Here is a 13492-nt window from a genome sequence, read left to right as displayed (position 1 = left end):
CTGCGTAAAAGAGGCTGGGCCTCCTATGAATCCTCTCCACGTCTTTTCTAACCTGGACTTTCAATATCCATTAGATTTTAATGATATCACCCCCACCACCGAACTCTTATCTGCTGTGAGAAAAAGTTGTTGATGTTACAGGTCAAAACTGCACCAAGACTGAGGCTACATCCACACTAGACCGGATAAATCTGTGACCGAAGCTTTTTCTCTTTGTTTTGACCCTCTGTCCACACTGAAACGGTGTTTTCCTCCCCCAAAAACAGAGCTTTTCTAAAATGCTGTCCAGAGTGTGTAAATCTGGAAACACTGGTTGGGCGGTGTAGTGTGTACGGGGTAACCGGAGCTTTTTAAAAACGCTGTCATGACAGATGGTGGTGACAGCACGGCATTTCATTGTTTTCTTGAACGCATATAGCGTTCTTTATAGCGGTCGAGGATGTCGTTGTATTTGGTTTGGCACGACTCCCAGTCCACATTCTCCACTGCTTTGCTGACTTTGTAGTCATTTGTAACTCACAGAAGCAGCTCGACTTCATCATCTGTCCAAACAAAGAAGTCCGGACTGCTTTTTCCAGCGGAGGTTTTCTTTGTATTCCTCGAAGACATTGTTGAAAACTTTCTTTCACTGTTGTTGTAGGTACTCTAGTTTTTGACAAATGGAAATAGCGCAATGCCACAGCAGAAATGGAAATAGTATACCGTTTCCTCTTCGCTTGTTTTCTGTAGATGTGTCCTGCGCATGCCCAGTAGGAGGAGATTTGCCCAAATACCCGTTTTAATGTGGACAGAGGTATTTTCATAAATGCCTGGTGTGGACGCCTATTGTTTTTACGTGAAACCAGCGTCTTCAAAATTGTCTGGTCTAGTGTGGATGTAGCCTGAGAGTAGGGGGGGAAGATGGTCATTATCTCCTACTTTACAATCAGTTTCATGCTCTGATAGCCCTTTGTGTTCCTGCTTATCTCTCTCCATCAGCTGTCTTCAAACTTCACCTTCCCCTTCTTGCTCAATTTACCTCTTGATAAAATGTTCTCTTTCTTTCTGCCTCCATCTGCCATTTTCCCAACTCCAGCCCATCCCTACCTAATCTGACAAAACCTGCCTGTCATTTTATCCTCCTCTTCAGTCCACCAAACACCTCGAACTCTTGTCTCAACTCTCCTCTCTCTGTACCACTGGGCTCATCTCTCTGCCAAGTCATTTACATACCAAGTTTTTTCAGTGAAAGGTGAAATATTAAAGAGGAAGCTGAGGGGGAACATCTTCACTCAGAGGATGGAGCAAGCTGCCAGTGGAAAGGTGGATACGTTTTTGTTTGCAACATTAAAAAGAAGTTTGAATGTTTGGGCTATTGAGGGCTATGGTCCAGGTGTGGATTGATAAAGACTAGGCAGAATAACAGTTCAGCACAAACTAGATAGGCTGAAGGGCCTGTTTCTGTAGCATTCACTCTATGACAACAATATCACAACAGAAACCTATATACAATATTTAGACTACATAAATCACACTGTTTACAGGATCTAATTAGAATACTGACATCAATATCTACAACACGCTGTGGCCCACGCCGCTCACAGTCTTGATGCAGGTTTTGACTGAAACGTCGACAATTTATACTTTATACTTTACTGTCGCCAAACAATTGATACTAGAACGTACAATCATCACAGCGATATTTGATTCTGCACTTCCCGCTCCTTGGATTACAAATCGATAGTAAATATTAAAAATTTAAATTATAAATCATAAATAGAAAATAGAAAAATGGAAAGTAAGGTAGTGCAAAAAAACCAAGAGGCAGGTCTGGATATCTGGAGGGTACGGCCCAGATCCGGGTCAGGAGGGAAGAGGGACAAAAAGTGTGTTGGATGGGTGCATTGATTATCTTGGCAGCACTGCTGTGACAGCGTGCGGTGTAAAGTGAGTCCAAGGACGGAAGATTGGTTTGTGTGGTGTGCTGCGCCATGTTCACTATCTTCTGCAGCTTCTTCCGGTTTTGGATACCAACTTCCATACCAGGTTGTGATGCACCCTAGAAGAATGCTTTCTACAGTGCATCTATAAAAATTAGTGAGGGTTTTAGGGGACAGGCCAAATTTCTTTAGTTTTCTCAGGAAGTAAAGGCATTGGTGGGCCTTCTTGGCAGTGGACTGTGCTTGGTTGGGTTAGGGTTAGGGTTCTTCCTCCATAGATGCTGCTTAACCCACTGAATTGCTCCTTCAGATTGTATGAATGTATATAATAGTTATACCCACACAAGGATTGACTGGCACCTATGTATACACACACACACAGACGCACACTGATGCAGAGATCCATATACGCGAATACAGATGATTCCCTCACAAGACATAGGCTAGGCGTTGTTGGTATAGCCCTCTTTAATTGTTAATGCCCTATCCCCACTGTTATACTTTAGCGACTGCCTTCTTGAACCGTCAACTCTGACTCCCTCGTTACTGCTGTCAGAATTTCCAGGATTTGGATCGAGTGATGCTAAAATATTATTTCACTTCAAGGTGAACTGCTACGTGGAGGGGGAACAGCTGGTTACTGTTTCAATCCCCTTATAGGGACCGTGGGTGTTGGGAGTGCTATTGGCATATGCTGAGCAAGTAACTTGAGAGCTTTTATAGAGGGTGCATAATGAAAATATTGGGAGGGGGGAAAAGTAGTTGGTTACTGTTTCAATCATTCTGTTCTATTTGATTGTAGGGACATTTGATTAGATGTCTTCCTTTTTTAAAGAAAGGGGCTTCCCTTGCTCCACTATCAACTCTGCTCTTAAACGCATCTCCCCCATTTCACGTACATCTGCTCTCACTCCATCCTCCCGCCACCCCACTAGGAATAGGGTTCCCCTGGTCCTCACCTACCACCCCACCAGCCTCCGGGTCCAATATATTATTCTCTGTAACTTCCGCCACCTCCAACGGGATCCCACCACTAAGCTCATCTTTCCCTCCCCCCCTCTCTCTGCCTTCCGCAGGGATCGCTCCCTACACAACTCCCTTGTCCATTCGTCCCCCCCCCCCATCCCTCCCCACTGATCTCCCTCCTGGCACTTACCTGTGTAAGCAGAACAAGTGCTACACATGCCCTTACACTTCCTCCCTTACCACCATTCAGGGCCCCAAACAGTCCTTCCAGGTGAGGCAACACTTCACCTGTGAGTCGACTGGGGTGATATACTGCATCCGGTGCTCCCAATGTGGCCTTTTATATATTGGCGAGACCCGACGCAGACTGGGAGACCGCTTTGCTGAACATCTACGCTCTGTCCGCCAGAGAAAGCAGGATCTCCCAGTGGCCACACATTTTAATTCCACATCCCATTCTGACATGTCTATCCACGGCCTCCTCTACTGTAAAGATGAAGCCACACTCAGGTTGGAGGAACAACACCTTATATTCCGTCTGGGTAGCCTCCAACCTGATGGCATGAACATCGACTTCTCTAACTTCCGCTAAGGCCCCACCTCCCCCTCGTACCCCATCTGTTACTTATTTTTATGCACACATTCTTTCTCTCACTCTCTTTTTTCTCCCTCTGTCTCTCTGAATATACCTCTTGCCCATCCCCTGGGTCCCCCCCACCTTGTCTTTCTTCCCGGACCTCCTGTCCCATGATCCTCTCATATCCCCTTTTGCCAATCACCTGTCCAGCTCTCGGCTCTATCCCTCCCCGTCCTGTCTTCTCCTATCATTTTGGATCTCCCCCTCCCCCTCCAACTTTCAAATCCCTTACTCACTCTTCCTTCAGTTAGTCCTGACGAAGGGTCTCGGCCTGAAACGTCAACTGCACCTCTTCCTACAGATGCTGCTTGGCCTGCTGCGTTCACCAGCAACTTTGATGTGTGTTGATTGTAGGGACTGTGGGCTTTGGGAGTTGCTATTGATGTTTACATAAGTAACTAGTGCTTTTATTGATGGTACATAATGCAGATATATGGTGGATTAGGTGGCAATTAAAGGGTCCGCTATGAACTGGACGGTATTGTGTTTCTTAAGTGCTGTTGACTTTGCACCTGTCTGTGCGAATGGGGAAATATTCCATCACGCTCCTGACTTGTGCCTTGTAGATGGTGGAAGGGCTTTGGAGTGTCGGGAGGTGTGTCTTTTGCCTCTGTTCACTAAGCCTCTGGACAGTCGTTATTTATGTGGCTGGTCCGAGTTAAGCTTTGTTCTGTGGTAATCCCCCAGGTTTAATAATGATCCCATTAACTGTCAAGGGAAGTGGTTAGATGGGGATGGGAATCCTGGTACAAATGTTATTTGCCAAGTATCAGACTGTTCCTGAACAGGTCTCAATACGTTTAGATTTGACCTGTTCCATAGCAGTGTACATCATCAGAGATCCCTGTTTCTCATGATGAAGTTGGTTGGACCGAGGCATATCCCCAAGGAACAGCTGCACTCAGGTCCTGGGGCTGGGATGTTTGATCTATCATCTTCCTTTGCATGATGTGTGACTCCAGTCACTGCTCATTCACTTCAGTTTTACCAGGGTGCCTCGCACATTCATATGCTGCCTCTTGTCCATGTGCAGACCAAAGCAGTGATACGGGGTTTGGAGCCAAGTATTGCTGGTAGACCCCAAACTGGGCAATGGTGAGCAGGTCTTTGGTAACTACTTAATAGTCTGTGGATGATACCCGGTGTCATCCTGCCAATGACTGAAAGTAAATTAATGGCATAGGGATTTTCCGGGTTGTATTTGTCCCGCTTTTATGTAGACCGGCCTTACAGGACAAGTTTTCACTTTGTGAAATTACACGTTTGTGGCAGAACAGATTGACTGGAGGTGTGTCTAATTATGGGGCCATGCAGCCAAAATGTTGGCTGGTGCCATACCCTTGGTGTCCAGAGTTGTCAGTCAGTTATTGATGTTAGTTGGGCCAAAGGCTAGTTTGTAATGGACAGAAGAAGCATACGTGTACATAAACACAGACATACATACACATATCCATGCACATATGCGTATATACAAACATACATTCACACACACACCCATGTACATATACATACACCCATGCACATGTACACACCACTCTCAGATGGCCCAGTCTATACCACTGTGACATTACTACACACCTGCCCAGTTAAAGTAAGCCAAGTTTTCACCCAGTGCAGGTGAAGCTGGTCCATTTGCCAGCATTTGTTTGACCAACCATTGCTGCTCTCTGTATAGCCCAGACTCTAGAGGTAAGGAGACTGTTCTGTCCATCGGGTCGATAACCATGTAAAGTGAAACCATCCCTCTGTAGTAGATGAGGATATGGGTGTGGGCAAGGGAGTGTTGGTGGGGGAGGATGAAACACTTTCAAATCTACCACCTTTTTTTTTAGAGAATTTGTAATATTACTGCAAGTTTAGCAGAGAATTAGAATTCTATATTTTGTAAAGGTAACAGCGAGTGCTGCGTACACCAGTGTATATTATTCTGATGTATTAATGCCATTACAAGCACCAACTACAGCACCCTCTCTGTGTAATACACTGTCTCTTCCAGCAACGCACTCATCTTGATTTGCAATAAGGCTTTGTTGCATGCTGAACCCAACGATGGTCCTCACCCTCTCCTGTGCCATCCGCACTACCACTCCAAGCCCCCTTCCCCAGCTTCGCACAATCCCTCCCTTCCTCCCGTATCCTTCCCTGCGTTCTTGAAACAATTATCTGGTTCCATGGGCCGATGAACTGCAGCATTACACGCACTGTATGAGCAGTCTGCGAGCAGGGATCAGCTACATTTGGCCAACAGAGAGGGTCAGTTATGGGTCTGTGACAGCTGGAATGTAATCAGAAAGATAAACTTCAGTGAATTATAAAGAGGGAAATGCACTTTTTTAATCCACATCTTGCAGACATTATGGTAATTTCCCATGGAAATTGAAATGTGTTCAATAATTTATTATAAACTGTATTAAACAAAAATATTGCTTCACTGCAATGTGTCTTATGTATCATTTGTTGGGATTTTTACGAATGACCAGTACTATATTTTTACTTTTGTTTAGAGACACAGCACGGTAACAGGACCTTCCAGCCCGTGAGCCTGTGCTGCCCAATTACACCCATGTGACCAATTAGCCTAGTAACCTGAATGTCTTTGGAAACCAGAGCACCCAGAGGAAAGCCATGGGGTCACAGGGAGAATATATGAACTCCTTACAGACAACGGCAGAACTGAATCTGGGTCGTTGGTGCTGTAATAACATTATGCGAACCACTAAGCTACTATACCACCCCACTGTTTAGATGCAAGATGTTTGATACCCTTAGGATGGATTCAGACTTAGAGGAATTCAGGATGATAGCTTTACAGCAATGATTCCTCAGCCAAATATACACAGCAAAAGTCTGAATCTGCAGTTCCTCTTGTATCCTATTTACATAAATGTATATCTTGCAGGATTACTATTGTAGCAACACATTGGTAGGGTAAAACTAACAAAGGATAGAAATAACAACAACTGCATTTATATAGTACCTTTAATGTGTTGTGTGTTGTGTCCTTGATCAAGGCACTTAACCACACAGTGCTCTGAGACGACACTGGTGCCAAGCTGTATCGGCCCTTGCCCTTCCCTTGGACAACTTCGGTGTCGTGGAGAGGGGAGACTTGCAGCATGGGCAACTGCCGGTCTTCCATACAACCTTGCCCAGGCCTGCACCCTGGAGAGTGAAGACTTCCCAGGCGCAGATCCATGGTCTCGCAAGACTAATGCATGCCTTACTTAATGTGATAAAATATCCCAAGATACTTCAGGAGAAAGGTAGCAAATGATGCCAAGCCACATAGGGGCAGTACAGTGGTGGAATTAGTAGAACAGTTTTATTTATTGAGACACAGCACAGAATAGGCCCTTCCGGCCCTTCGAGCCCCACCACCCAGCAATCCCCTGATTTAATCCTAGTCTAATCACACGACAATTTACAATGAACAATTAACCTACCAACCATTAATGTTTTTTGGACTGTGGGAGGAAACCAGAGCACACAGAGGAAACCCATGTTGTCACAGGGAGAACGTACAAACTCCTTACAGGCAGCGACGGGAATTGAACTTGGATCACCTGGACTGTAAAGTGTTGTGCTAGTCACTATGCTACCGTGCCACCCCAATTGCTTCACAGCTCCAGCCATCTCAGTTTAATCCAACGTTAGAAACGTGGAATCTTCATTTTCTCCTTGTGGGATGTTACAGTGAAGCTGTAAAAGACTGCACTTAAACCTTTGGTCACCGTTTTATAGGAATGATGCCATTAAGCTGGAAATAGAACCATAGAAACTACAGCACAGAAACAGGCCCTTTGGCCCTTCTTGACTGTGCCGAACCATTTTCTGCCTAGTCCCACTGACCTGCACACGGACCATATCCCTCCATACACCTCCCATCCATGTATCTGTCCAATTTATTCTTAAATGTTAAAAAAGAACCCACATTTACCACCTCGTCTGGCAGTTCATTCCATACTCCCACCACTCTCTGTGTGAAGAAGCCCCCCCTAATGTTCCCTTTAAACTTTTCCCCCCTTACCCTTAAACCATGTCCTCTGGTTTTTTTCTCCCCTTGCCTCAGTGGAAAAAGCCTGCTTGCATTCACTCAATCTATACCCATCATGATTTTATATACCTCTATCAAATCTCCCCTCATTCGCTCCAGGGAATAAAGTCCTAACCTATTCAACCTTTCTCTGTAACTGAGTTTCTCAAGTCCCGGCAACATCCTTGTAAACCTTCTCTGCACTCTTTCAACCTTATTTATATCCTTCCTGTAATTTGGTGACCAAAACTGAACACAATTCTCCAGATTCGGCCTCACCAATGCCTTATACAACCTCATCATAACATTCCAGCTCTTATACTCAATACTTCGATTAATAAAGGCCAATGTACCAAAAGCTCTCTTTACGACCCTATATACCTGTGAGGACACTTTCAGGGAATTTTGTATCTGTATTTCCAGATCCCTCTGTTCCACTGCACTCCTCAGTGCCTTACCATTAACCCTGTATGTTCTACGTTGGTTTGTCCTTCCAACGTGCAATACCTCACACTTGTCAGTATTAAACTCCATCTGCCATTTTTCAGCCCATTTTTCCAGCTGGTCCAAGTCTCTCTGCAGGCTCTGAAAACCTTCCTCACTGTCTACTACACCTCCAATCTTTGTATCATCAGCAAACTTGCTGATCCAATTTACCACATTATCATCCAGATCATTGATATAGATGACAAATAACAATGGACCCAGCACTGATCCCTGTGGCACACCACTAGTCACAGGCCTCCACTCAGAGAAGCAATTCTCTACCACTACTCTCTGGCTTCTTCCATCGAGCCAGTGTCTAATCCAATTTACCACCTCTCCATGTATACCTAGCGACTGAATTTTCCTAACTAACCTCCCATGCAGGACCTTGTCAAAGGCCTTACTGAAGTCCATATAGACAATATCCACTGCCTTCCCTTCATCCACTTTCCTGGTAACCTCCTCGAAAAACTCCAACAGATTGGTCAAACATGACCTACCACGCACAAAGCCATGTTGACTCTCCCTAATAAGTCCCTGTCTATCCAAATGCTTGTAGATTCTGTCTCTTAGTACTCCCTCCAATAACTTACCTACTACTGATGTTAAACTCACCGGCCTATAATTTCCCGGATTACTTTTCGATCCTTTTTTAAACAACGGAACAACATGAGCCACTCTCCAATCCTCCGGCACTTCACCCGTAGACAGCGACATTTTAAATATTTCTGCCAGAGCCCCCGCAATTTCAACACTAGTCTCCTTCAAGGTCCAAGGGAACACTCTGTCAGGTCCCGGGGATTTATCCACTTTAATTTTCCTCAAGACAGCAAGCACCTCCTCCTTTTCAATCTGTACAGTTTCCATGGTCTCACTACTTGATTCCCTCAATTTCATAGATTTCATGCTAGCTTCCTTAGTAAATACAGATGCAGAAAAAGTGTTATCACAATTCAAGGTACTGGATTATAGGGAAAGCTTGGACTCACTTTATGTGTTGGAGTGTCAATTTATAGAGACACATAAAATCAAGAACACCGTAGACATCATGAATGCACCCAGCCTTTTTCAGGGTTTGAAGAATCAAGGACTAGTGGGCATCAGTTTAAAGTAAGAGGGGAGAGATTTAATAAGAATCCACGGGACAACTTTCAAACAGGGTGGTGCATATATGGAACGAGCTGCCAGAGATGTGGTACATTAACAACATTTGAAGGTTGATTTTGAGAAGTGCATGGATAGGAAAGGCAGAGGGATATGAATCACAGTGAGACAAATGACAGGAGTCCTCAGAGATGCTGTAATCATAACCACTTTCAAGAAAGGAGTCAAATCCAATTGTCAGGGCTCCCAGCTACTTCTTCACAGTAGTTGAAGATCTGAGACCCAACTACAAAGACGAGCCCATCCAACCTTAGTCAGAAAAGACACAAGTCAACTCCAAAAGAAATACAACAGCAGTATCAACTACTATAATCTTATTAAAGTCTGCCTGTAAATCAATCAACCTCACACTGGGGTGAGCTGTCAGTAGAATCTGTCACAATTTACTTATGCTGAATAAAACCATAGATATAGGAGCAGAATTAGGCAATTCAACCGATCAAGTGTGCATGATGGCAGACAAGCTATATGTTAACAAAGAGGTGCACAACTGATGCATCCTCAATACAGACCAGTGACAGGTAAGGTTATGTCATCATCTCAACACTTCTCTCAATCCTTCTTGCTGTGCCTCATGCATAAGCATCTTGCTAGAATGGAGCTGATCTGAAGAACAAATGGAGACCTGTTTAACCTATGTCGTCTCTTCCCTGGAACTAAGGTCAGTCCAACTTTAGCTATTGCACTACAGTATGCAGACTATGCTTATCTATGCACATAGGTGGAGGCTAAAGTCTAGCACTGAGGCACACAAGAGAATGGACCTGTGCAGGTTATGCTGGTAATGCAGTGTTTAATGTACTTGGCTAGTAATCCAGAGTTTTTGACTGACAATCCAAACACCTGAATTGAAATTTCATCATGGCAGCCATGGAACTTAAATTCAGAATAACATGAATTGTGAATAATGCCGTCACTAGTAATGGCCACAAGTAACAATAGCAAACTATTGGATTCACTAACAAACAACCTAATGGAAGGAATTCTACCATCATTACTCAGTGTAGCCAATATGTGATTCTGGACGCACTCCCCTACCTGCCCTCACAAATGGCCTAGCAAGTCACTAATTTGTGAGGACACACTCTACGACTGTTTTTAGAACGTCCGTAACAACACAGTGTTCTTTCAGACCACAGATGAGTCCTTGAACATGGCCCAGTCCACTGACTCGATGCTGCTCCTCTGCCTTCCGTAACCACCCCTTTTTTGCCCTAATCTGTGAAGCCTTGATCATTAGGTGTTCCGTGTCAGGGGAACAAAAGTACGACAAAACTATCATGTCGGAGCACCGGAGAGTTTATCATGAAACATACGCCTCCGCCTTTTACCTTGATGGAAAGAGCAGTTCAGTCCATCCTGTGTATTGAGAAACCATTGGGTCTGATCGCCGTATCTGATTTACTCTGAGTAAACACAGAACACAACAATTTCTCATTTCCTTTTGATACGTCAACCTTGTCCTCAGGTCCTCAGTCGTGTTCTCCAGGAACTGCATATTTGCTAACATGATGCTGGGTAGAGAGGGTCTCATTCCTCTGTGTTTCAGCCTGGCTTGGACTGCCCCCGAAACCTACCTCTCTTCAGCCATGGCAAAGTATCTTTGTCTGCTTGCTTGAGGGTTCAGTCCACTGTCCTCAGAAGATCATGAAATCTGTAGATCACTAAGTCAATTCAAAAGTATATTGCTTAAAGGGAGTGATCAGTGGTGTTCCACAGAATTCTGTGTTGGGACCACTTTTTACATTGTACGAGGGGTGATTGATTAGCTTGTGGTCTAAGGTAGAAGGAGTCAATTTTAGAAAGCCTAACACATTTATTTTTCAACATGGTCCCCTCCTACATTTACACAGTTAGTCCAGCGGTCGTGGAGCATTCCGATCTTGGACCACCAGAAAATGTCCACAGCAGGGGTGATTGATAAGTTCGATGAGTTATACAGCTCGCTCTCGTTACATGGACATGCAGTTCAACTGTGACCGATTATGCAGAAACTTTGAAGTTAATAACGCATCAGGGATGATTGATAAGTTCGTGGCCTGCAGTAGAACGGGATGAGTTATTAACTTCAAACTTTCTGCATAATCACTCAACGAGTTGATCTGCATGTGTATGTAACGAGAGCTGTATAACTCTTCTCCTTCTACCTTAGGCCACGAATTTATCAATCACCCATCTCTGGACACTTTTTGGAGGTCCAAGATCCGTATGCTCCACGACCGCTGGACTAAGTGTGTAACTGTACGAGGGGACTATGTTGAAAAATAAATGTGCTGGGTTTTCTAAAATTGACTCCTTCCACCTTAGGCCATGAACTTATCAATCGCCCCTTGAATGTCAATGATTGGATGACAAAATTGATGGCTTTGTGGCCAATTTTGCAGATGATATGAAGATAGGTGGAGAGGCAGATAGTGCTCAGGAACCAAGAGACTACAGGAGGACAGATTAGGAGAATATAACCATATAACAATTACAGCACGGAAACAGGCCATCTGGGCCCTTCTAGTCCGTGCCAAACTCTTACTCTCACCTAGTCCCACTGACCTGCACTCAGCCCATAACCCTCCATTCCTTTCCTGTCCATATATCTATCCAATTTAACTTTAAACGACAACATCAAACCTGCCTCAACCACTCCTGCTGGAAGCTCGTTCCACACAGCTACAACTCTCTGAGTAAAGAAGTTCCCCCTCATGTTACCCCTAAACTTTTGCCCTTTAACTCTCAACTCATGTCCTCTTGTTTGAATCTCCTCCACTCTTAATGGAAAAAGCCTATCCACGTCAACTCTATCTATCCCCCTCATAATTTTAAATACCTCTATCAAGTCCCCCCTCAACCTTCTACGTTCCAAAGAATAAAGACCCAACTTGTTCAACCTTTTTCTGTAACTTAGGTGATGAAACCCAGGTAACATTCTAGTAAATCTTCTCTGTACTCTCTCTATTTTGATGACATCTTTCTTATAATTCGGTGACCAAAACAGTACACAATACTCCAAATTTGGCCTCACCAATTTGAACATTACAATTTACATTACAATTTGAACATTACATCCCAACTCCTATACTCAATGCTTTGATTTATAAAGGCCAGCATACCAAAAGCTTTCTTCACCATCCTATCCACATGAGATTCCACCTTCAGGGAACTATGCACCATTATTCCTAGATCCCTCTGTTACCATTTATGTCCTATTTTGATTAGTCCTACCAAAATGTAACCCCTCACATTTATCAGCATTAAACTCCATCTGCCATCTTTCAGCCCACTCTTCTAATTGGCCTAAATCTCTCTGCAAGCTTTGAAAACCTACTTCATTAACAACAACTCCACTTTTCTTAGTATCATCTGCATACTTACTCATCCAATTTACCACCCCATCATCCAGATCATTAATGTATATGACAAACAACATTGGACCCAGTACAGATCCCTGAGGCACACCACTAGTCACCGACCTCCAATCTGACAAACAGTTATCCACCACCACTCTCTGGCGTCTATATTAATACCTAACCATTGAACCTTCCTAACCAACCTTCCGTGTGGGACCTTGTCAAAGGCCTTACTGAAGTCCATATAGACAACATCCACCGCTTTACCCTCGTCAACTTTCCTAGTAACCTCATTAAAAAATTCAATAAGATTTGTCAAACATGACTTTCCACGCACAAATCCATGTTGACTGTTCCTAATCAGACCCTGTCTATCCAGATAATTATATATACCATCCCTAAGAATACTTTCCATCAATTTACCCACCACTGATGTCAAACTCACAGGCCGATAATTGCTAGGTTTACTCTTAGAACCCTTTTTAAACAATGAAACAACATGAGCAATACGCCAATCCTCCAGCACCATGCCCATTTCTAATAACATTTGAAATATTTCTGTCCGAGCCCTCTGTTATTTTCACACTAACTTACTTCAAGGCCCTAGGGAATATCCTGTCAGGACACGGAGACTTATCCACTTTTATATTCCCTAAAGGCTCCAGTACTTACTCTTCTTCATCATAGTTTCCATAACTTCCCTACCTGTTTCTCTTATCTTACCCAATTCAATATCCTTCTTAGTGAATACCGAAGAAAAGGAAAGAAATGGTCAAAGAAGTGGCCGGACAGCCATAACCTTGTGGTTTGGAAGCTTGTGTGCCTCAATGACCCAGAGGGCTAGGTTGGCTGGAGTTGGGGCTGTATGCTTTGGCTCTTGGTAGGGTCACCCATGCTAAACAGGTCAAAGGGTAGAGGCCAGACTAAGAGTGATCCACCAGTCCTC

Source organism: Mobula hypostoma, chromosome 6, assembly GCF_963921235.1.
Source record: "Mobula hypostoma chromosome 6, sMobHyp1.1, whole genome shotgun sequence".
Classification (NCBI taxonomy): domain Eukaryota; kingdom Metazoa; phylum Chordata; class Chondrichthyes; order Myliobatiformes; family Myliobatidae; genus Mobula; species Mobula hypostoma.
This window is presented reverse-complemented; position numbering follows the sequence as displayed.